Source organism: Rana temporaria, chromosome 2, assembly GCF_905171775.1.
Source record: "Rana temporaria chromosome 2, aRanTem1.1, whole genome shotgun sequence".
Taxonomy (NCBI): Eukaryota; Metazoa; Chordata; class Amphibia; order Anura; family Ranidae; genus Rana; species Rana temporaria.
This window is the reverse complement of record NC_053490.1, coordinates 290229677-290251635: the sequence shown is the minus strand read 5'-3', so window position 1 is coordinate 290251635 and position 21959 is coordinate 290229677. Positions and strand designations below refer to the sequence as shown.

General features: G+C 41.7%; 1 protein-coding gene across 1 annotated transcript in view; it reads left to right on the top strand.

Moving 5' to 3' along the window:
• The first annotated feature begins 1225 nt into the window (after window positions 1-1225).
• The window catches only part of FHL3 (four and a half LIM domains 3), a 75044-nt gene continuing 54310 nt past the window's right edge, over window positions 1226-21959 (top strand). The window contains exon 1 of the mRNA XM_040337214.1: window positions 1226-1367. The gene's annotated coding sequence lies outside the window, so the exon portion shown is untranslated. The remainder of the gene's footprint in view (window positions 1368-21959) is intronic.

The window sequence follows — 21959 nt, the reverse complement described above, 5'->3', positions numbered from 1 at the left end:
CAGACCTACAGCCACACCCCCCTACAGTTGTAAACACACACTAGGTGAAACATAACTCCTTCAGCGCCCCCTGTGGTTAACTCCCAAACCGCAACTGTCATTTTCACAATAAACAATGCAATTTAAATGCATTTTTTGCTGTGAAAATGACAATGGTCCCAAAAATGTATCAACATTGTCCGAAGTGTCCGCCATAATGTCGCAGTCACGAAAAAAATCGATGATCGCCGCCATTAGTAGTAAAAAAAAAATTATAAAAATGTAATAAAACTATCCCCTATTTTGTAAATGCTATAAATTTTGCGCAAACCAACCGTTAAACGCTTATTGCGATTTTTTTTACCAAAAATATGTAGACGAATACGTATCGGCCTAAACTGAGGGAAAAAAAAAGTTTTTTTATATATTTTTGGGGGATAAAGTAAAAAATATTGGATTTTTTTCAAAACTGTCGCTCTATTTTTGTTTATAGCGCAAAAAAAGAAAAACCGCAGAGGTGATCAAATACCACGAAAATAAAGTTCTATTTGTGGGGAAAAAAGGACGCCAATTTTGTTTGGGAGCCACGTCGCACGACCGCGCAATTGTCTGTTAAAGCGACGCAGTGCCGAAACGCAAAACCTGGCTTGGGCATTTAGCTGCATTTTGGTCTGGGGCTTAAGTGGTTAATATCATTTAGATTCCCTTTTTAACTAAGAAGTGCAAGGATCTGATTGCATACACATTGAAGGTGTTTAGGTTTGTATTGTATAGTTTTGGTAAAATTGTATAATGTATGGGCAGCCTAAGAAAGCAGCAAGCAGAAGCAATGCGATCTAACCCGTGTGAGCCTTTTAAGGTAACATGGAGAAGAAAGGAGCCTATAAAGTTTCCATGATTGAAGAAGAGGAGGGCGAGCTCTTCCAGGAACACCATCATAAAGCATATGGGAACGTCATTGTCCTGATCATTTATTAAACCGCACTGTCCTCCTTGGAACACTTCTGATGAAAGTCAGCTGCTGCTGTCCCATCTGGAAAATCGCTGTGATGTTGTTGTGCAATAGTCCCCCTCTCCTCTCCCCCCATTCCTGAGCCCAGGCTGTGGCAGTGAAGGGGTTAGCACAGCAGAGATCAGCGAGCCAGGTACCAGTCTGGTCATTGTCACTCCCCGGGCCCCGCCCCCTGTCATAGAGCAGACAGTGGGGTGGGCGGGGTCTTGTCTATGCTAATAGCCCTACCTTAGGAATTAGGGCTAGTCATTTCCTCTGTGAGTAACTGATCACATCTCTCCTCTATAGAGTACGGCGCGTGTGTGTGCGCCAGGAGCTCACTTACTGCTCTCTCATCTCTACAATACACACTGGACACCTGAGGATCACAGCAAAGGTAAGTGATCACTGGACTCATCCCTGCACACACACTCTTGTCTTTGTTATTACACTCTCTGATCAGTCCTGATCTCTTTCTTCAATTGCTCCATCCCTTCAACTTCTTCTCCCCAGGAGATGGAATCTGCCTGCAGCCTTGTGTGTAACAACATACACATGGAGCAAGACCTGGGCTAACACTTGGAACTTATTCTCATTAACAGGGGGGGAGAATTCCATATGTTTACTAAGACTGGAGCAGCTTTGCCTAGTAACCAATCAGCTTCTAGCTTCAGCCTGTTCAGTTAAGCTTTAGAAATGAAAGCTGTACGCTGATTGGTTGCCATGCACAGTGGCTTTTGTCTTATGCCCCGTACACACGATCCGAAAATCGTACGGAAAATGCCGCTTTCGAAACGATCGTACAATAATCGGATCATTAGTACAGCGCTTCCGAGAGCCGATCAGGACAGTTCATCCGATTTTATTTATCGGACATGCACGAAAATCTTTTTCGTACGATGCCAGATCGTCCGATTTTCGTATAATCAGTACAGCTGTCGTTCGAAAATGCAATACAAATGCATTACAACACATGACATCACTTCCGATTTTTTTATTCTGCCATACGAGAATTTTCGTGACTTTAGTAAACTCATCAGATTCGACATGTGATTAGCATACAAAATAAAACGGAGGATCATTCGTCCGATAATCGGATTGTGTGTACGGGGCATAAGTTCAGGGCCTTTCTTGGTATAGATGAGTATGAACTTTCCCTGTGTACGTTTTTATGTCATCTGATTATAGAAATGATCGGCATTTGAAATGAATAATGCTTTAAGCCTAGTGCACACAATCCAGAAAATTGGATGAAAATTACCCCTTTTGTAGTGATTGTATGATAATCTGATCGTTCGTACACAGCTTTCCAAGTCGAAGTGCAGTCACTGCAGAACTGAAATGAGGGGAAGCTCTGCTGATTTTATCAACCAATCATGTGCAAGCTAAAATTCAGTTTTTTTTTATTTATTTTCCTTGCATGTCCCCCTTAGATTTACAGCGACTGTAGTGTAAAGTGATTTTTGCCTTTCGTAAATAACCCCCATGGTGTGTGTATGGGGTCTTCTTAGTAAACTCTTAATTTTCAATATGAGGCTAGCATGCAAAAAAATAATGGACAATCTTATTCTTTGTGTGTGTGTGTGTGTGTGTGTGTGTGTGTGTGTGTACACACTAGGCTTAAGGGTCACCATACTCCCCACATTCTTGTCCATACAAGCTTTGTACAATCAACCTTCGATATACCAAAACTTTGTAATGTGGGGACTAAGGATGAGCTCTGGCGTGTTTGCATGGTACACGTGCAGAGCCCGCAAGGAAGTGTGCACGGCGCTGCGCTAATCACAGCCAGGGAGACATTTCCCGATCTCTGCAGCCGAGCATCGGGACAATGTCTCCCTGGCTGTGATTAGCGCAGCGCCGTGCACACTTCCTGGCGGGCTCTGCACGTGTAGCATGCGAACACGCCGGAGCTCATCCTTAGTGGGGACTTGCCTAGTCTATCCAATCAATTTGTATCTAATTTGCGAGGTACTTGCACTACGTAGATGTTGGTAGGTCTAAACTATGGTGTACAATCCAACAGAAACGTGTAGTGATCACCATACACAGTGCAGTAAAACTGAGCGGCCAACAAAACGTTCAAATCGGACATTGATTGAGCGAGACAAAAATGGCTTTCAATTGACCCAAGTCGATCAGTGGTGACAGGGGGGGGGGGGGGGGGATCATATAGGGTCAATCAATGGTGTGTTTTTGTGTCCTAAGCTGTTTCCATGGGTCATACCTTCCAGTCAGTTGAGAGTACAAAAGACAACCTATGCTTTTATTAGATTGACTTAATACAAGTAAGCCAGGTATTTGCTCCCACTTCCAGGCATAGATCGCTTCGGTGACCTACGCCATGTCCGGCGCCTTTTTTGTCTCCCCCCCCCACTGTCTTCTGGGAGACACACAGGTCCCAGAAGACAGCAGGGATCGCACAACGCAACATGCGCAGTAGCGGCTTCACTTCCTGATTCCCTTACTGAAGATGGCAGGAGCCGAGGGACAGATCAGCTTCGGGTGCCAACATCGCGGGCGCCCTGGACAGATAAGTGTCCATATATTAAAAGTCAGCAGCTGCAATATTTGTAGCTGCTGGCTATAAAAACAAATTTGACGGAACTCTGCTTTAAGGTTTTAAAGCAATTTGTCGCTCGGCAATCAAGATTCACCAGCGATTTGAGTTGGCGGTAAAATCACCAGTGACAGTTGCTTGTTTACGAAAGCACCACTCTCTCTATTTGTTGGTGGATTACTTATCAGCAGTAGAGCAGTGGCTGCCAAAGATGGTTCAAATCTCGCCTGATTCAGCAGGAACCAGCCAAGATTTGAACCATGTATGGGCAGGCTGATCGATCAACTTGGGTACAAACAGCCTGTCAGATTTTACATGTGATTATTGCTAGCGCCTGTTTAAAGCCGCTAGCAATAATCACTGTATTCTCCTGGTGGGGGTGGCTTCCCTGGCCACCCCCCCCCCCCCCCCCCCCATCGGGGAGACACAATGGCTCCATGGGAGAGATTCCCCCATCAACACTGACTGTTATGATGAGGGAATCTAGTGATTTTTTTTTTTTTTTTGCAACCTGTGGTTTCAGGAAAGAAATCGCTCCATCTATGGCTGGCCCAAGTATTTGAGACAATTTTGTCACCTCCTAAATGCCCTTTTTTTTCACCCATATGACATTAGCCCAAGGTTGATGACCAATGGGGCATTTCTGACACTAGTGACAAATTGCCAGTGCCAAGATCACAAAAAAAAAAGGCTGTGCGTGTGCCTATGGGATGTCTCCTTTTGTAGCGAGATGCAGTGAGGTGTCACCCTCTCGCTGGCGTGCTGAATCTCTATACCATAGGAATAAACAGGCAGCCTCTTGTCGATCCTGCCACTCCCATTTTGACAAATGGTCAGTGGCAAGATCTCAACAGTCACCCCTGTGTAATCAGCATTAAGCTGATGTCAGATGGGCACTTTTATTATTTATTTTTTTGTGAATCGCTTAAATTTTTTAATCGCTTTGTCACTTAGCGATCAAGATTCGGCAGCATTTTGTGCTGGCAGCAGATTTGCAGTTTTGCTCCCAATGCATCGCTATGGAAAGTTGCTATAAGGAGAGTGATTTGTAGCAGAGCACAACCCGATGCTGTAGCCCTCTCCCTGGTGACTGGCAATTAAATCGCTGGCATTGGCAATTTGTAGCAGCGATTAATCTCTGTTACAAATCATGTATTTGGCATCAGCAGAAGCCAATCTGTTTAGATGAAAGGTGGTTGCTGAGGAGGATATGCTTGTGATCATTTGTCTGTACTGTAGCATGTTGTGTGCTTTACTATTGCAAAATGTCTATATATTTATTGTACAGGTAGATGTGTAGGTGTAGGGTAAGGCTTTATCAATGTAGTGGAACTTCCTGTAGGTAATATTACATAATACATGTATGAGAAAGCATGTGTCATGTTAATCTAATGTACAGTGTTACCAGGTTTCATTAAACTTGCATATTACAGTTTTTGTCAGCTGACACTGCTCAGGACATTACAACTCTTTTTAAACTAAGCGGAAGTGATTCAGTAAGGCTGGCCATAGATGCCTAGTTTTTTTTTTTTTTTACTGAACAGTCAGAGAGCTGATCGGAAAAAAATAAAATAAAATTCTCCCATCCACCCTTGCTAGGTGAATGGAGGAAACCTCCTTTCTGTGACATTTGAGTTCTGACAGCGGGAGCTCCTCCACTATCCGAAATACACTGATCAGCCTGCTGATCGACAAAAGCTTTCCAACAGTCCTGTTTGACAGAAGTCGATCATTTAGCTTGACTTCTGTCAAGTGGGAATGGCTATAGATGGATCAAAGTCTGGCTGGTTCAGCAGGCCATCTATGGGCAGCTTAGGGCAACACATTCCTTCCGGTGTATATGTAGTTTGGAAGTTTTGTGCCAACTTATTGAAAACTATTTTCATTGTTCGTACCAACACAAGCAACAAAATTTGAGTAGTTTTTATTTGCAACACTTTTTTTTTTTTTTTGCTGTATGGTGCTATTGTTGTAACAGATTAAAAATAAATAAATTCAACAATATCCACGTAAGTGCTGGTTCCCACAGGGGGAACCCGACTTACAGGGCAACTTTTCAAGGCGACTTCAGTGCGACTTTGAGCAATTTACATCGCGACTTAAAGTTGCCTCCAGGACAGGTGACTTTGGCTGTGGCCAATCAAAGAATAATCAGCTCTGTGGGAGGGAGGGGTTTGTCTGGGTAAACATTTTTTTTTTTCCTTTCTTTTCCCTGTAAAGTTGTTTCAATATAAATGGAGATCCAACTTGGAGGCAACTTTCAGGGGTCAAGTCCTGGGGAAAAATGTGTAGGAACTCCCACCCAAGATCCACTCCCCCACCAAAAAAATAAATAAAAAATGATACGCTCATATGCATAATTACTAAACCGCATGTGTGTGTGTTTTTTTTTTTTTTTAGATCCACTGTACCTTAGTAATTATTTATGTTACTGGCCGCTTCCTGTATATGGATTCATCGGGTAGTATATTCGGATATATTACGTCACTTCCTCGATGCCGCAATGTCTCCTGGGAGCTTTTGTCATTGTTCCCAGGAGACATTGCGGAGGTCTGCCGCGAGTTATCCCGGGATTTAGAAAGAAGCAATGTCTCTTGGGAACAATGACAAAAGCTCCCAGGAGACATTGCGGCATCGAGGAAGTGACGGAATACCCGCACACTACCCGATGAATCCATATACAGGAAGCAGCCAGGAACATAAAGGATTGCTAAGGTTCACCTGCCCCTGACAGTGACTCGAGCTGGGCATCGCCGCTTAGTGAAGGATCGGCTCGGGCGGCTCGGCTGCTCTAGTCCTGCAAAGGGAACGGAGTTCCTGCTGTGAAAATAGTGCAGGAACTCCGTTCCCACGCGTTCCCGCAGGACTTGAGCCAGTGTGACCCGGAACTGAAAGTGGAGGTTAAAAAATTGAATGTTGGAGAAAATTCTTGATTGTGTCACAAATGTAACTATTTTGTTGAGACAATTTTGTATATAGGGTTTGCCTGCAAACCGCTCCAGTGTAAAAGGGGTCTTACTAAAATCATCCATTCTAAGCCAGGGTTCAGTAGAACCCTAGGGTTCCTCTTTGGATTGACCTATGACCGTGCTTTGCCAGTCAGGGGTCTCAGGCCCACATCTTTGGTGGAGACATTGAGGTTGATTGGATAATAAGGCTTCTAGTTTTGTTCTTATTATTTTGTTTTGTAATCTAGAGATGAAGTTCTTTTTTTGTTGCTGTTTTGTAATTTAACTTGTCAAACAAAAAAGAATTAAAAAAACAAACAAAAGTTCTATTTAGGAACTACTGCTCTAAATAAATTAAATAACCTGGTACCAATTACTGTGATTCAAAATTCAATTTCTAAATTGCTGCATTTGTAAATTTTAAAAGCCAGTATAAAGGAATAGTAGTGGTAAAAATTACACTTGTGAATTTAACTACTTTTTTTTTTTTTTTTTTGTATATGTCTCCTTTTAAGGGGGGGCGTGTCCTATGTCTACATACTTTTCATAATGGGTGTCTCTTGTTCATGGGTGTACCCAGATACACCCTAATCGCCCTGTGCAGCATAGATTCCCCCTTCTGTCCTAGCCACGCCGCTGCTGGTATCCCTCCTCTCCCAGGGGCTGATACTGCAGGATTTTTTAGGATGAATGGGGGAAGGGGCTGGTAAATATGTAATTTACTGACCCCCTTCCCTTTCTGAATAAACATATAGCTAGATTCAGGTAGGCAGGCAGGCTTATCCTTGCGGCGTCGTGTATCGTGTTTACACTACGTCGCCGTAAGTTAGCGAGGCAAGTACATGATTCACAAAGTACTTGCCTGCTAAGTTACGGCGGCGTAGCCTAAAGCGGGCTCAAGGGCGCCTAATTCAAAATAGGCTGAGGGGGCGTGTTTTATGTTAATTTGGGTTGACCTGACGTGATTGACGTTTTTTTGGAACGGCGCATGCGCCGTCCGCCTAAATATCCCTGTGTGCATTGCGGCAAAGTACGCCGCACGGGCCTATTGGTTTCGACGTGGACGTAAATCCCTATTCACGGACGACTTGCGCAAACGACGTAAAATTTTTGAATTTCGACGCGGGAACGACGGCCATACTTGACATTACTATTCCAGCTATTTGATGGAATAACTTTAGGCCTGATAATGCGTTACGTAAACGGCGTATCTGTACTGCGTCGGGCGTACGTTCGTGAATAGGCGTATCTAGTGATTTACATATTCTATGCCGACCGCAATGGAAGCGCCACCTAGCGGCCAGCCTAAATATTGCACCCTAAGATACAACGCCCTAATAGGCTGCGCACACCTAGGCTTGTTCCCATCTCAAAAAGGTGTGTGTGTGTGTGTGTGTATGTATGTGTGTGTGTGTATGTGTATATATATATATATATATATATATATATATATATATATATATATATATATATATATATATATATATATATATATATATATATATATATAATTTTATTAAAACCTAAATGAAGAAATGTATGTATGCATATCTATGTGTAATTCAGCGACTGTATTATCACCATTGTCTTCATATTTAGTTCCTAGTTATGTACATACATTTTATTACATAGCAGTGCTAGAAGGCTGGGTTTGGTTCTGTAACCGAATACCTACAAGATAAACACAAGGGGAGCCCTTGGATCTGAGAAAAATGGATATCGTCTATGAACACTATGTATGCTGCCAAAACAGTTTCTGTAATGATTTATTTTCCTTAGCTTTGCTGTCACTACTGACAAGTATAAACTTATTTCTCTTGGATGACTTTGTTAATTTAACAAGAAAATAACTCTAAACATTGTTTATTAGTGCTTTTTGCCTTGAGAACCTTTTAAGCAGTGCAACTCCAGACAAATCTTCTGTGGTTTTTTTTCTGGGGGGTGGAGTACAGATGGATTTGAACCCCCTTTTATTATTTTTTTTACTGCAGTCTGTATCCGTGGGATGTCCTTTCACTTCCTGCTTGGTTTGACATCTATCTCCTAGACAGGAAGTGAGGGAAATCTTCCCAGTGAGAACAAAAAAAATACACTCAAAGCCTGGTAATGCCCAAACCTTTCCCCACTGGTAAAAAAAAATCTTTTCTTTTTGGATTTCCCTATGTGGTGATGGAATCCTTGATGGTGGTTCTAACAGTTTGCCATTTTATTCAGATTCCATTTTTGGATGGAATTTTTGGTTTTAAAAAGTCAGATGTTTGAGGATTCTCCATTTTCAAGTCCTGTGCGCAGTGTAGTTATTCCCACGCCTGCAAGCCTCCAGCACCATAGTTATTTCATAATTGGATTTTGCTTACTAAAGACAGAACTGTTATTCGCCCATATATGTGTCATCTGTTGGATGACTTGATGAGGCTTGGACTGGCATTCAACATGCTGATGTGTTGGCAAGCCAGGCTACTACGTAGTTGTTAGAACTTGTCTCTTCATGACATCAATTAGTATGAAGCCTCAAGTGCTTTGCAATTAACCATTCGTTATGACTGCTCTTAATATAAGGTAGTGGTTCCCAACCTGGGGTGTGCGTACCCCCAGGGGTAAACACCGGTACATTTAGGGGTACACAATTTTTTTTTTTTTTTTTTTTTTTTATAATGGCAGGCAATTATTGATAACGTGAATGAAAACAAAGTGTCACTTGGTCACCGAGGGGTTTAATTACTAAAGCTGGGGAGTGCAAAATCGGGCTAACTTCACACCAATCATCTTCTAATCTCGTTTCAATTAAGCTTTGGCAATACAACCTGGAAGCTGATTGGTTTCTATGCAGAAGTGAGCCTGATTTTGCACTATCCAGCTTTAGTAAATAAACCCCCTAAGCGACACTAGGTAGGCCTCTGTAGGGAGGAGCAGAGTGATCTAAGGTCAACACCTTCTTTTCATGCTCCACCCATCAACAGAAGTCCCAGCATGCAGCCATGCCGCACATTATACAGGTGCCCACCTCTCCCCTTGAGTCTGTACAGGAGCGGGCCATAGACTGTGCAAATTTCGCACGATTCCCCCATGAACACACAGTGTTAACAGAGGAATCCCTCCTGCCGAGCAATTGTCTTCTCCCAGCGGCAGTGGTGGGTGAATCCGGCCTCACCAGGAGAAGTCATCGATTATGGATAGCGGCTATAGCAGTCGCTTGCATGTTAAATCCAGACGAGCTGGTTGTACTCAAGTTGATTGAATAACGTACATTAAGGTTAGAATTTTGAGATTCTAACTGTCTATGGCCAGCCTAAATAAAACAGTCCAATAATGTAATTAAATAGCAATGGAACATTAAAGTGGTTGTAAACCCAGTGAAGTGACTGGCCTCAGTCGATGCATAGAGATGAATCAAATGCTTCTACCTAAGTTTTACCATTTGTATCTGCACAACTTTCTTCTCTACCTATAGATATGAAATAATAGCAACTATATTGACGACAAACATGTTTGCTAATATGGAAATGGACTGTCAAGGGGTAAAGTTTATAAAAAGAGGGTGCCAAGAGATACGCCAGTAGAAAAAAAAAAGTTGAACTGCTGATGAAGGGAGTATGGACTGCTTTAGAAGTTTGAACGGATTCCCTGTTATGAGTGCTGTGTCAAGGCCAAAACAAATTTCATGCTACATCGCATGTATCCAAAATCGTTATGGAATGAAGGAGGAGAGACCATTGGTTGAATCCTTCTTCTTTTCTTTTTTTTTTTTTTTTTTTTTTTTTTTTTCATATTTTCCATTTTCATCCCACGTAAAGGGGATTTCCATTAAACAGAAATTCCTCGCCAAAGCAACCCTTTCTTGTATTACCAAGATGCGTCATAGCACTTAGTGGTCACTGCCATCCACAACTCACGTCCTCCACTCTTGCCCATCTAAAAAAGAAAAATATGCGCATGCTTAAATTGATGATTCACAATTTTGCTTTTCTTTAAAGTTTGCTCTATATATTTTGTTTTATAGTTTCCTCTCCTGGTAATGACCTAGAGTTTGCAGTGTATGGACAGGATTTTGGCAGTTGCAGGAAATGTGTGTTTTATCATCTGTGTTGCTTATCTCTAACACAAGTGTTTGAGCTGTGACTGCTGATGTTTGCATTTAAAACCTCTGTACTGTGGACACATATATACACACTTACTGGTAAAAGCCATTACTGAGTTGCATCCAATCCAGTAACTTCCTGTAGAGTGACAATTGCAAATCTCCGTGTCTGCCCCAGGGACACTTTCTTGGTACATTGTTTCTGAACATAATACTAATCACAGTACATCTACCTTGGCATCTAGCTTTCTAGAACTTTAACACAGTTGTTGACTGTGTTGAGATGCCAAAATAGATGGGCCTGGTTACAGATCTTTGGCTAGTCCCCATTTGTCAGTGATTCATCTCTATACATGCTTGTGATGTTCTTAAAACAAATGATTTCAGAAGGCCATTGATCATTTCATATGGAGTGGTCAGAACTTGATAAAATACTTTTGCTGTGTGTGTGTGTGTGTGTGTGTGTGTGTGTGTGTGTGTGTGTGTGTGTGTGTGTGTGTGTGTGTGTGTGTGTGTGTGTGTGTGTGTGTGTGTGTGTGTGTGTGTGTGTGTGTGTGTGTGTGTGTGTGTGTGTGTGTGTGTGTGTGATTAAAAAAAAAATATATATATAATATTATATTGGTATAGATCTGTTTTGCCCATTTGTGTGAATCCACTTACTGTCAACTTACTCATTATGTCTGGTAGAAGTCTATTCCAAGCATCAACTACCCTTTGGTAAAACAAAATGGCTTATGTAGTATCTTCTATCAATGTTGTAGCGAACAAGAGGTTTACTTTTTAAATATTGCTCACTGCAGACAAAATGTTGTTTGTTTTTGCATGTATAAGCTAGTTTTCCAGTATAAACATGTACGGTATATGCTTTTGTGGTATTATTAGACATTCTTAAAAAATGAGGAACAGCTGGGCTGTCACTCCCGTACATGTGACCCATCTCACCAGCTGACTTTCATGAAGGGTTAGTAGAGATTTCTGGACATTGAGGAAGTTCATTATAGCTGACTAAAGACATGTATGGAGGAAGACTTAATTCTATTTTTCTTATTCTTCTATTATCTGTATTGCCCAATTTCCTTTTCTATCAGTAGTGCTGTTTGTGCAGCAATGTCCTGTGTTGGACTCGGCACTTCAATGCATGGTTCATTTGTATCTTCATTTAGCTAATTGTTATAATCTAGCAAGGTCATTCAACCCCCAGGCCTAGTTTGTTAAAATATAAACCCGGTTTTTCAAATGGCTAAGTTTACTGCATGTGATTATAGTAGCCAAATCCCAGGATTGTCCTGCAGGCTATCTTGCAGGACCTAAAATGCTTGGAACCAGTGCAAAGTGGCAGCTGGGTGCCAGGCAATGGACGGCGCTCTGTGTTCCAGCATCCAACACTGTAAGAACTTCCTGAATGTCAGGCGGAGTTACTGTGTCCCCACTTCACAGTAGAAATATAGTCTTGTGCGACATGCTCATGAGATATACAATGGCAGAGAAGTGTGGAACTGTTTAATCGGGTATGGAAAACCGCTGACCACCAATGAAAGGGATGGGAGGGTTAATTATTGCAAATTACCACAAATGAAAGGGGTTGGGGGACTAATTACCACTGCCATAAGACACCAATGAAAGGGGTGGGGGGATTATCACTGGCACTGACCACCATTGAAAGAGGTGCACATATTACTAATTACTGCCGACCACCAATTAAAGGAAGTGGCGAGGTTAAATATTACTGCCACTGACTGCTAATAAAAAAGAGGGGGCTTAATTATCACTGCCACTGACAACCAATGAAGGGTGGGGGGGGTGATTTATTATTTAAGAGGGTGTGGTGGTGGTGGTGTTAAATGCTAGAGACCACTAATAAAAGAGGGGTCAATTATGATTTACACTGACCACCAGTGAAAGGGGAGAAGGGTTCATTATTTATACTGTTAATGACCACCAATGGAAGGGGCTTTAATTATCACTGGCACTGATCAGCAAAATGAAAAAGGGGTGGGGTGTGATTAAGTATTACTGCCACTGACCACCAAAAAGTAAAGAACGGAGTGAAGCTCTTCTTTAACTCTAAAAACCTAACACTTCATATTCTAAAATGTAACCTCTTGTCCACCTAAAGCATAACCCTAACTCTAATGTTTTAATCACTGACTTGTACCTTTTAATACTGCTCTTTACATGAAACCATACCTTCCCTGAAATGGGAACAAGGGATACCTATTAACAAAAGTATGTAGGACACGCCCCCTTAAAGGAGAATTCTAAAAAACTAAAAAAGGTTAAATAAAACCCACAAGTTTTACCTACGTTTTTTTACAACTACTATTCCTTTTATGCTGGCTTTTGAAATCTGCAATAGAGCCATTTAGAAATTGGATGAAAGGGTTAGCAATGTGAAAAACTTTTGGAAAGATAAATTGTGTGTATGTATGTGTGTATATATATATATATGTGTGTGTGTGTGTGTGTGTGTGTATGTGTGTATATATATATATATATAATTATATATATATATATATATATAATATATAGAGAGAGAGAGAGATATATATATATATATATATATATATATATAATCTCTATCAAAATGAGGGACAGAGAGACTTTGTTTCAAATCGGGGATAGTCCCTCCTCCCTTTTCAGGGACCACGCAACAACATGTTTTAAAACCAAGACTACTGAAACTTGCACCAAAAAAGTAATGCCAGGTGTTTTTTTTTTTTTTTTTTTTTTTTTGCCCTTTATAAAATGAGCCTGCGCATGTCTCATTTGAGGATAAGCATTTGTAAAACCGATTTACAGTAAATGAAGCAGTGTGTGTAATGGCAATCAAGTGTCCATCTTTTCTATCATGTACAGTAAAGCTGAATGTTGGGCGGCATCGGCCAGTTCAATAGACTCTAGCAGACATTCGGCCAGTGTGTACTGGAGTCGGTTTTACGGAAGCCAGCCATTTTGGCTTCTGTTGAAGGGGCATGACCGGAAAAGAGTTTCTGATCGGCAAATTTAGCCAATGGCTGAATGTGCTGACCAAAGTGTTCTGGCGGGGGGGGCCATTCCCCTGTCAGAACACAATAGCGCAGCAGTGGAGATCGCTGTACTAATGCCATGGCTCCTCCTAAGCTTTCAATTTTTTTTCGTTCAGCCCTGCTGGGTTGAACGAAAAAAAAAAAACTGCTGGTGTGTACTAGGCTTAGGTTTGCTGTAGTTGCTATAATTTTATTTTAGTATTTATCAATTTAGGCCACCAAATTTAGCAAATCTTAGAAAGCAATAGAAATTCTTGTATTGCCGTTTCAATAATCTCCTTTTTGCTTCCCACTTCCCACTGTGCCTCCTTTTTATTAACAGCTCTGTTCAGGCACCTTCATGAATTATGAAAACTTGTGCTAACTTGATGGTGCATTACATAACTAAAATAACTGCCCTAATTTGATTTTATGAATTGGCCTACTGACATCTTTAGTACATAATGGCACCTTCGAGGTCTATCACATTTTCCAAAATGATCAATCAGAATAACATATTTTCCCACAGAGAAAAAAGATTGGCGCGAGTGTATAAATCAATGTTCATTGCACAGTTACTACTTTCGAGGGGATGAAGACTTCGATCTTGCGCTGGGGTTTTTGTGTTAATTTCTAATTTATCTCCCGTACAGTAATTGTGGTGTGAATAACCTCTATCATAGTAGATTTGTATTGCTCTAAATTTGGAAGGTACATGCCCTATTTCAAAGGTGGCTTGCACCTATGCCGACAAGTATACTGTTTTTGTGATTTGTTGTAGGTTCACGTTTTTTATGTCCTTGTCCATGAGAAAACAGTCAGAAGAAAAAAACCTCAAAGATCGATATTGCATTGTTTGTTTATTTTACAGGTCTCTAATATGTTGATGCCTTATACATTTTTAAAAAGGGTAAAAACATTTGTAATAAGAATATTTTCAGCTAGGACAGAAAATACCTGAAATGAAAGCCCTCTCTTCCCTCTCTTCCCTCTCTTCCCTCGGGTGTCAAACTTAATTTCTTTGTGGGCTGCATTATGATTGCCCTCACAAGGACTGGTTGTATCTGTAGGATTAGATGTCCAGCGCATCCCCCCCTTCCCCTTACATTGTCAAGAGCCAATTTACCATCAGAAGTTGAGTCTCCCACTCTCCCTTACATCACAGTGCACCCCCCTTACCTTATGCTGCTGAGAAGAAGCTGGATGCATTGCTTGAATGCAGAACGTAAGGGTCTGGAGGAGGACTGGAGCTCTCCGGCAGCTGCAGGAGAGGTGCGAGGCCCGGATTCGGCCCGCAGGCTTTGTGTTTGACACCTGTGTCTTAGGCCTCGTACACACGACCGAACATGTCTGCTGAAACTGGTCCGCAGACCAGTTTCAGCGGACATGTTCGGTCGTCTCTGCGGCCGACCGGACCGGATTCCCGGCCTAGCGGACAGGTTTCCAGCGGACAAATGTTTCATAGCATGCTATGAAACATGTCCGCTGAAAGCCTGTCCGTCGGACATGTTCGGTCGTCTGTACGACTCACCGGACATGTCCGCTCGGCCGAAAGCCCTCGCATGCGTCGAAGTGATTCGACGCATGCGTGGAAGCATTGACCTTCCAGGGTCGCCGCTTCATCGTCGCGGCCATGTCACCGTGTATCCTGTCCACTGGGATTTCGGTTTGATGGTGTGTACAACCATCAGACCGAAAACTGCTAGCAGACATGTCCGATGAAACCGGTCCACGGACCGTTTTCATCGGACAGATCCGCTCGTGTGTACGAGGCCTTAGGGAATAGCAATAAAGAGAGGAAGACGTGTTTTGAAGTCCAGCCTGGGAAACAAACATGGATCACTCCATGGTGGTCAAAGAAGAGTAAGTGAGGACCACCCAGGGACAGGAAGTGTGTTATTTGTAGGATTACCAGGTGGAGACAAAGGGGGCAATAAAAATGGGGGGAAAAAAATAATCTAACAAAGCCACCACAGCTAAGGACTGGTTCTCTGCGAAATATTACATTTTTAGTTTTTTAGATATGCTTTAATAGTTTACTATACATGATGTACGATAATATATGTACACAATTTCATCCCATCCATCTAATCACAGAAGCAGAAAATATATATATATATTTTTTTTATTAAAACAACAAACCTGTTCTGTGCAATGCCCCAATCCTTCTCTTCTTGGGTCCCCTGCTGGCAATCCTTGCTCCCCCCCCCCTTCCACCTGCCCCCACAGAAAACCTCTTTCTATGGGGCACTCATACAGGTCCCGAGCTGCAAGATGCATTGCTAGACTCTACCCCCCCCCCCTTTGCTTCCCCTTTCCAGGATTTGATTGACAGCAGGAGGAGTCAATGGCTCCTGCTGCTAGTAGTCTGCCCAGTGAGGAGAGAGCTGCTGCTTTCATGCACGGCACAGGATTGAGATTGGGCACAGGTACATATAAGGGGGGTTGGGGGTTGATGCTGTGCATAAAGTGCATTAGAGTAAAAAACCTTTGAGGTTTTAGAACCACTTTAAATCTGTGGTCCAATGTCTTCTATCTTCTCTCCTCCAAGTGTGGGAAGGTCCTAGGTTATGTGGACACCTCCCATTAGTTGTTCAGCGGCAGAGGCCTCGTAGGTTTTGTTTATGCTTGTGGTGCCCTCTGAAAGGTGATTCACGGTGGAATGTTTTTTACAGAGCAGATGACAGGAGGCTCAGAGGCCACATATCACCTCCTGGATGCCTGTGTTAACCATTGAAATTCCATCACCAAGTAGCAACTGTGTTACTTTTAGATGCAGTTGCAGTGTGTTTCTGGTGCAGTCTCGTTCACCTTAATAGGTCGAGTTTGGCAGCATTACTGCCTGCTGAACACGACATGTGGTATATTTTTGCTCCGGCTGGGCAGCAAAGAATGTACCACCCTTTCAGGCTTTCATGTTTGTTTAAGGCAGGCAGGAACAAGGCTTGAACTAGAACCACACGCAAGTTTCTAGATTGAAAATTCTCAGTTATGTATTGCCATGCAAGTTAGTGCACCACATTTTAATTCCGCAGCTTAATAGACTGTACCAAGGAATTTCTAAAATGACACCGCTCGGTTACAAATCTTGTGTCCTTTTTGAGCTGCAGAAGTATCTAATTTGGGGGTTGGCAAACAGTTGGTTATGCAAGTTATCGGTTATCTGCCTTTTGCCTTTGTATTTGCGTTGGACTACTCCTAAAAGTCCTTGACTGATCTTTATTTACAACTGACATGTGCATTTCATATGACTAGACAGAAACCGGAATTGCTTTCATGAGCCCATGAATACCCCTACTTTGTAACACTTCCAGGAAACGAGAGCATACCACAGAGACCGTCTTGATACAGTACACAAAAGATCTTTTTGATAAGCTGCAAACATTTTCAATTTGTTATGGTGTAATGTTACTTTTACAGGATTAACCAGTTTTTCAGCAAAGCAGTAACATTCTAACCCTATTTCATACCATTGTCTGTTTTCCTTTCGCAATAAAATGAAAAATGAGCTTGCATCGTCCTATTGATCTAAAAAATGGCTATTCCATGCCGAACATCTAAATCTGTTTTTCTTTCCATCTTTAAAGGCCAACTCCTATCTATTTGCACCATGTTGGATATTGTACTCATATTTAGGGTGTAACATTGTGCAAATGGGCCCCCTCTGTGCCTGCTGAAGGTGTGAGCAGGGAGATCCTCAGCAGTCCACGCTTGCCACTCCGGCTAATTTATCAATATCTTTATCCTGGTATAACAATCGCAGAGTTGGAACTCTTGCTGCAAAATAACGGTAATCGTATAGAAAAAGCTTCACACATACCAGCCAAGAAAAGTTCCAGAATTGCGATCTAAAAGGAAAAAAGTGGTACAAATGGGGTGTAATTTTACTTGATCTGAACAATGGTGGTCATGTTTAGTGGGCTGGGAGCCAGACAGATCACATTTGAGGTGGTGATCCATGTCATTCGACCTGAAAATGCATGCCATCTCAAATAATTGAGTTAAAATTAATGCAATGAGTAGGATTAGGTTTTTATGCGTTTTGTACAGAATAAAGTTTTAACAATATATGTGTGTTTTTATATATATATATATATATATATATATATATATATATATATATATATATATATATATATATATATATATATATATATATATATATAGGAACCTCCCTTAGCTAAAAAGGCTTTTATTAATACCATGTCATTGATATTGATTTAAAGCAGCTGTGCAAAGGAAAACCTGAAAACATGGCTCATTGGGGGTTCTTGAGGAGTGAGGTTGAGAACCACTACTCTATTGAGATCTGGTAACTGTGGAAGCCATTGGAGTACAGTGAATTCATTGTCGTGTTCAAGAAACCAGTTTGAGATGATTTGAGCTTTGTGACATGGTGCATTATCCTGCTGGAAGTAGCCATCAGAAGATGGGTACAGTGTGGTCATAAAGGGATGGACATGGTCAGCAACAATACTTGGGTAGGCCGTGTTGTTTAAACCATGCTCAATTGGTACTAAGGGGCCCAAAGTGTGCCAAGAAAACATAAACCACACCATTACATCGCCAGCCTGAACCATTGATACACACGGCAAGATGGATCCATGCTTTCATGTTTACGCCAAATTCTGACCCTACTTTCTTAATGTCGCTGCTAAAATCCAGACTCGTCAGACCAGGCAGCGTTTCTCCAATCTTCCATTGTCCAATTTGGGTGAGCCTGTGCGAACTGTAGCCTCGGTTTCCTGTTCTTGGCTGACGGGAGTGGCACCTGGTGTGGTCGTCTACTGTTGTAGCCCATTTGCTTCAAGGTTTGATGTGTTGTGTGTTCAGAGATGGTATTCTACACAACTTGGTTGTAACAAGTGGCTATTTGAGCTAATGTTGCCTTTCTATTATCTCAAACCAGTCTGCCTATTCTCCTCTGAGCTCTGATATCAACATGGCATTTTTTTTTTCCGCACAACTGACTGACACTGGATATTTTCTCTTTTTCGGATCATCCTCTGTAAACCCTAGAGATGGTTGTGTGTGAAAATCCCAGTAGATCAGCAGTTTTTGAAATAATGAGACCAGATTGACTGGCACCAACTACCATGCCACGTTCAAAGCCAATTCTTTCCCATTCTGATGCTTAGTTTGAACTTCAGCAAGCCATCTTCACCACGTTCTAGATGCCTAAATGCATTGAGTTGCTGCCATTTGATTGGCAATTTGTGTTACCAAGCAATTGAGTGTGTATATATCCAGAATAGCGGGCAGTAGATGTGGTATGTGGTTTGTCCTCTTCTATCATGCCAATCCTCTTCTACCTTTTTTAGAACAGTTCCACTGCTGTTCCCACCTTTTGCTAGAAACCAATTCTGTACGTGAAGAAAGTGCCTAGCTCTCTGATTCTCTTAATCACAGTGACACATCCAGGATTTGTATGCAATGTCTGTAGGGTGTTTCATATCTAAGGGGCAAATCAGATTAGACTGTGTTGAAGAGTCAGTCCTGTCATATCATCTGCCTAGAATGCTTAGGATCCATGTCATGACATTTTTACTGAGCTGTTATAACACATTTTATTACTTACTGTTTGCATTTCATCATGTTCTAGCGTTGTAGCAGTTAAGTGTTGAAAGAAATCCTTGCTCACCTGAAACCAGACTCAGACTTGTCAGTTGTTGCTTTATTTACTAATGCAGTGTATATACGGTAATAGATCTTTATGATGCATTGCTCTCTGTAATTGTAGTGCGTTCTTTATAATTTCTCTAGTTCTTGAGAAACCATGGACTGCACTGTAGGGTGTGGCTGTATCCATTGACATCAGCGACTAGTTAGTTAGTGTTTCCACTTAAACTGATACCATGAGGAATGTTGGAAAAGCAGTGCATTTATTAGGTCAATTTAGTATAATAATTCTGCATACTGATGCTCACTCATGAAGTGAAGAGAATTTCCTCTTAAAGAGCACAATGGAAGACCCTCCCCTCTAGACGACTCCTTATCAATACTTGGTTGACTAAAGCTGGCTTTAGATGGATAGAATTTCGAAAGAAAATTTGTGGGAAAAGTCTTTGTGCTAAAATTCTTGCTCGAGATATTACATCAGGTGTCCCCCATCCCCCCCCCCCCCATTGGACCCCTTCTATCAGGTATCCCACAGCGTTGTATCCGCCGCCATTACAGAAGTAAGAGGCTGAGGGGGAACAAAATGGAGGCAGAGCTGGCCACCTACAATAGAAATTGAGCTGTGGCACTTCCCGACCCTTTCCACAACAGGTCACAGACAGACTGGGGGCAGGGTGTGGGCAGCTCAATTTCTATTGTAACCACTCGGCAGGCTCCGCTTCTTGTTTCTAACTTTGTCTGGTCTTCTAGAAATTAATGTCTGGCAGAGAAATTGTCTTCGCTGGCCGCGGCCCTTTATCACCAGGCGAAAAATTGGGGGGGGGGGGGAGAGAGTGTATTTCCCGGGAAAAGGGTCTAAATCCCAGGAAATTCGGGACGATTGGCAAGTATGTGTTGGGCTGGCCATACATTTTGTTTTGTACAGTTTTCTTTTTAAATTCATCAAAACCTTTTATAATAGGAGGTCAAACCAAAACATTTTCAATCTGTATGAGATCAGGTGGGCCCTTGCACTACATGGTTGAAGGTAATCTAAAGAAAATTGAACAAGAATGTTGTATAATGTATTGGCAGCTTTAGAAATTGGTTTACGAAAAAATTACCACCTTGCTCCTTAAAAATGTGTCATCACTGCAGTCGAAAACGAATGTTGATTTGACCCACCAATAATTAGAAAAACAAGCAAACTTTCTGAGAACATTCTTTTTCTAAGAATTTGTGTCCAGCATTCTACCCATCTACTGTATGACCAGCTTAAGGCTAGCCATAAATGCAAAGATTTCACAAAAAAACATAAAAATAGATTATAGTAAAAAAAATATATATTCTCTATCTCTGGTTAGACAGAATGGCTGGCACCAACTTCCCTGCCAACTATTGTATCCAGACAGCTTGAGGTAAATGCCCGAACAGTGACTGCAAGTTTTTTTTTTTTTTTTTTTTTTTTAGGCCGGGTGGTGGGCTGGTGGCAACCGAGCCACCCACAGCTTGAATTTGAAGCCAATTTGGCAAAAATTGTAAAGAATTCTAGCCATGTATGGCTAGCATTAGACTCGGGCAATCCTATCCTTCAGTGTAAGAAAATGAGTTATATGGAACATTTCCTATTGTTTCTAGACCTCACCCTTGGCTAGGGATGAGCTTGGTTTCAGTCTGACCTCAGAAGTTGGCGATCATTGCTGTGCCAATAAATGCAGGTCGGTAGCGTACTTGCCTCGCAGCTGCACGTAAATCAAGGGGTAGAGATCCTCGTCAGATCCTAGACTTGATATAGGAAATCAATGACATTCATCCAATATGGACATGTGCCCATATTGGGTGAATGTCGTCAGCTACCACGTCTTTTTGTTTTTATCAGCTGCAGGACAGGGAAACTCCCTCCTGCATCTCATTGGCCCATCAATGACGGCTAACTTCCAGATGTGGGCCAAACTCAAGCTAATCGCCCTTGATGACCATGCACTCCAGTAATTCACAGCAGAAGTCGGGCTAATCCACATATCAAACTTTTGATAGGCCCCCTGTGAGGCTAAAAGAACAAAGGGCACCTCAAATGGTGCCTAGGTGTATGTAAACTAGCACAGAATGTCCAAACGTTTTGTAATTTAAAGGATTAATCCACCCAAAGTTTGTATTCCAGTTATAGATTGAGTATAAGAATACTTTCTAGATATGAGAAACTTAGGTGCAAGAAATAACAATTTTGAGTGGCCTGAGCCTTTAAGGATGTAGGCAGTGAATATAAGAGGGTTTCTAAGACCACAGTTGTGTTGGAATTCTCCTCAGACAAAGAAAACTAAGTTGAAACCACAGACCGCTAGATTTGTTCCAGTCAGCTGATCAGCAGCAGATTCCCTTCCTTTGTCTGAAGATGAAACACCTTTTTCAATGGTCTTTTTTTTTTCTTCTTCAATATGTGTGCAGGTTACAGAGCGGAGGTTAAAAATATTCTGCAATGCTAATCTAGATTTAAAAGATTTTGATAGCTAAACAGCACTTTCAGACAGTTATGTGCTGAGAAATTGTGCCCATTCATGTCAGTCCAGGTTAAATACGTTATTTTTGTCCATTTGGGTTGAAATAATAAGCTCTAAAATTTGTTCCAGCCATCCATGTTGTTATCCGGAGACAGATGAATTGGCACAGGGCTCCGTGGTCCCCTGCAGAGTGGCGCTCAGGATGAGGTCTCCCAAGGCAAGAACTAAATTTAGCTGTAATGTCAGGGCCGCATTCCTCACTGTCAGCATCAATGTAACATTTTCTAAACTCTAAGAATAAA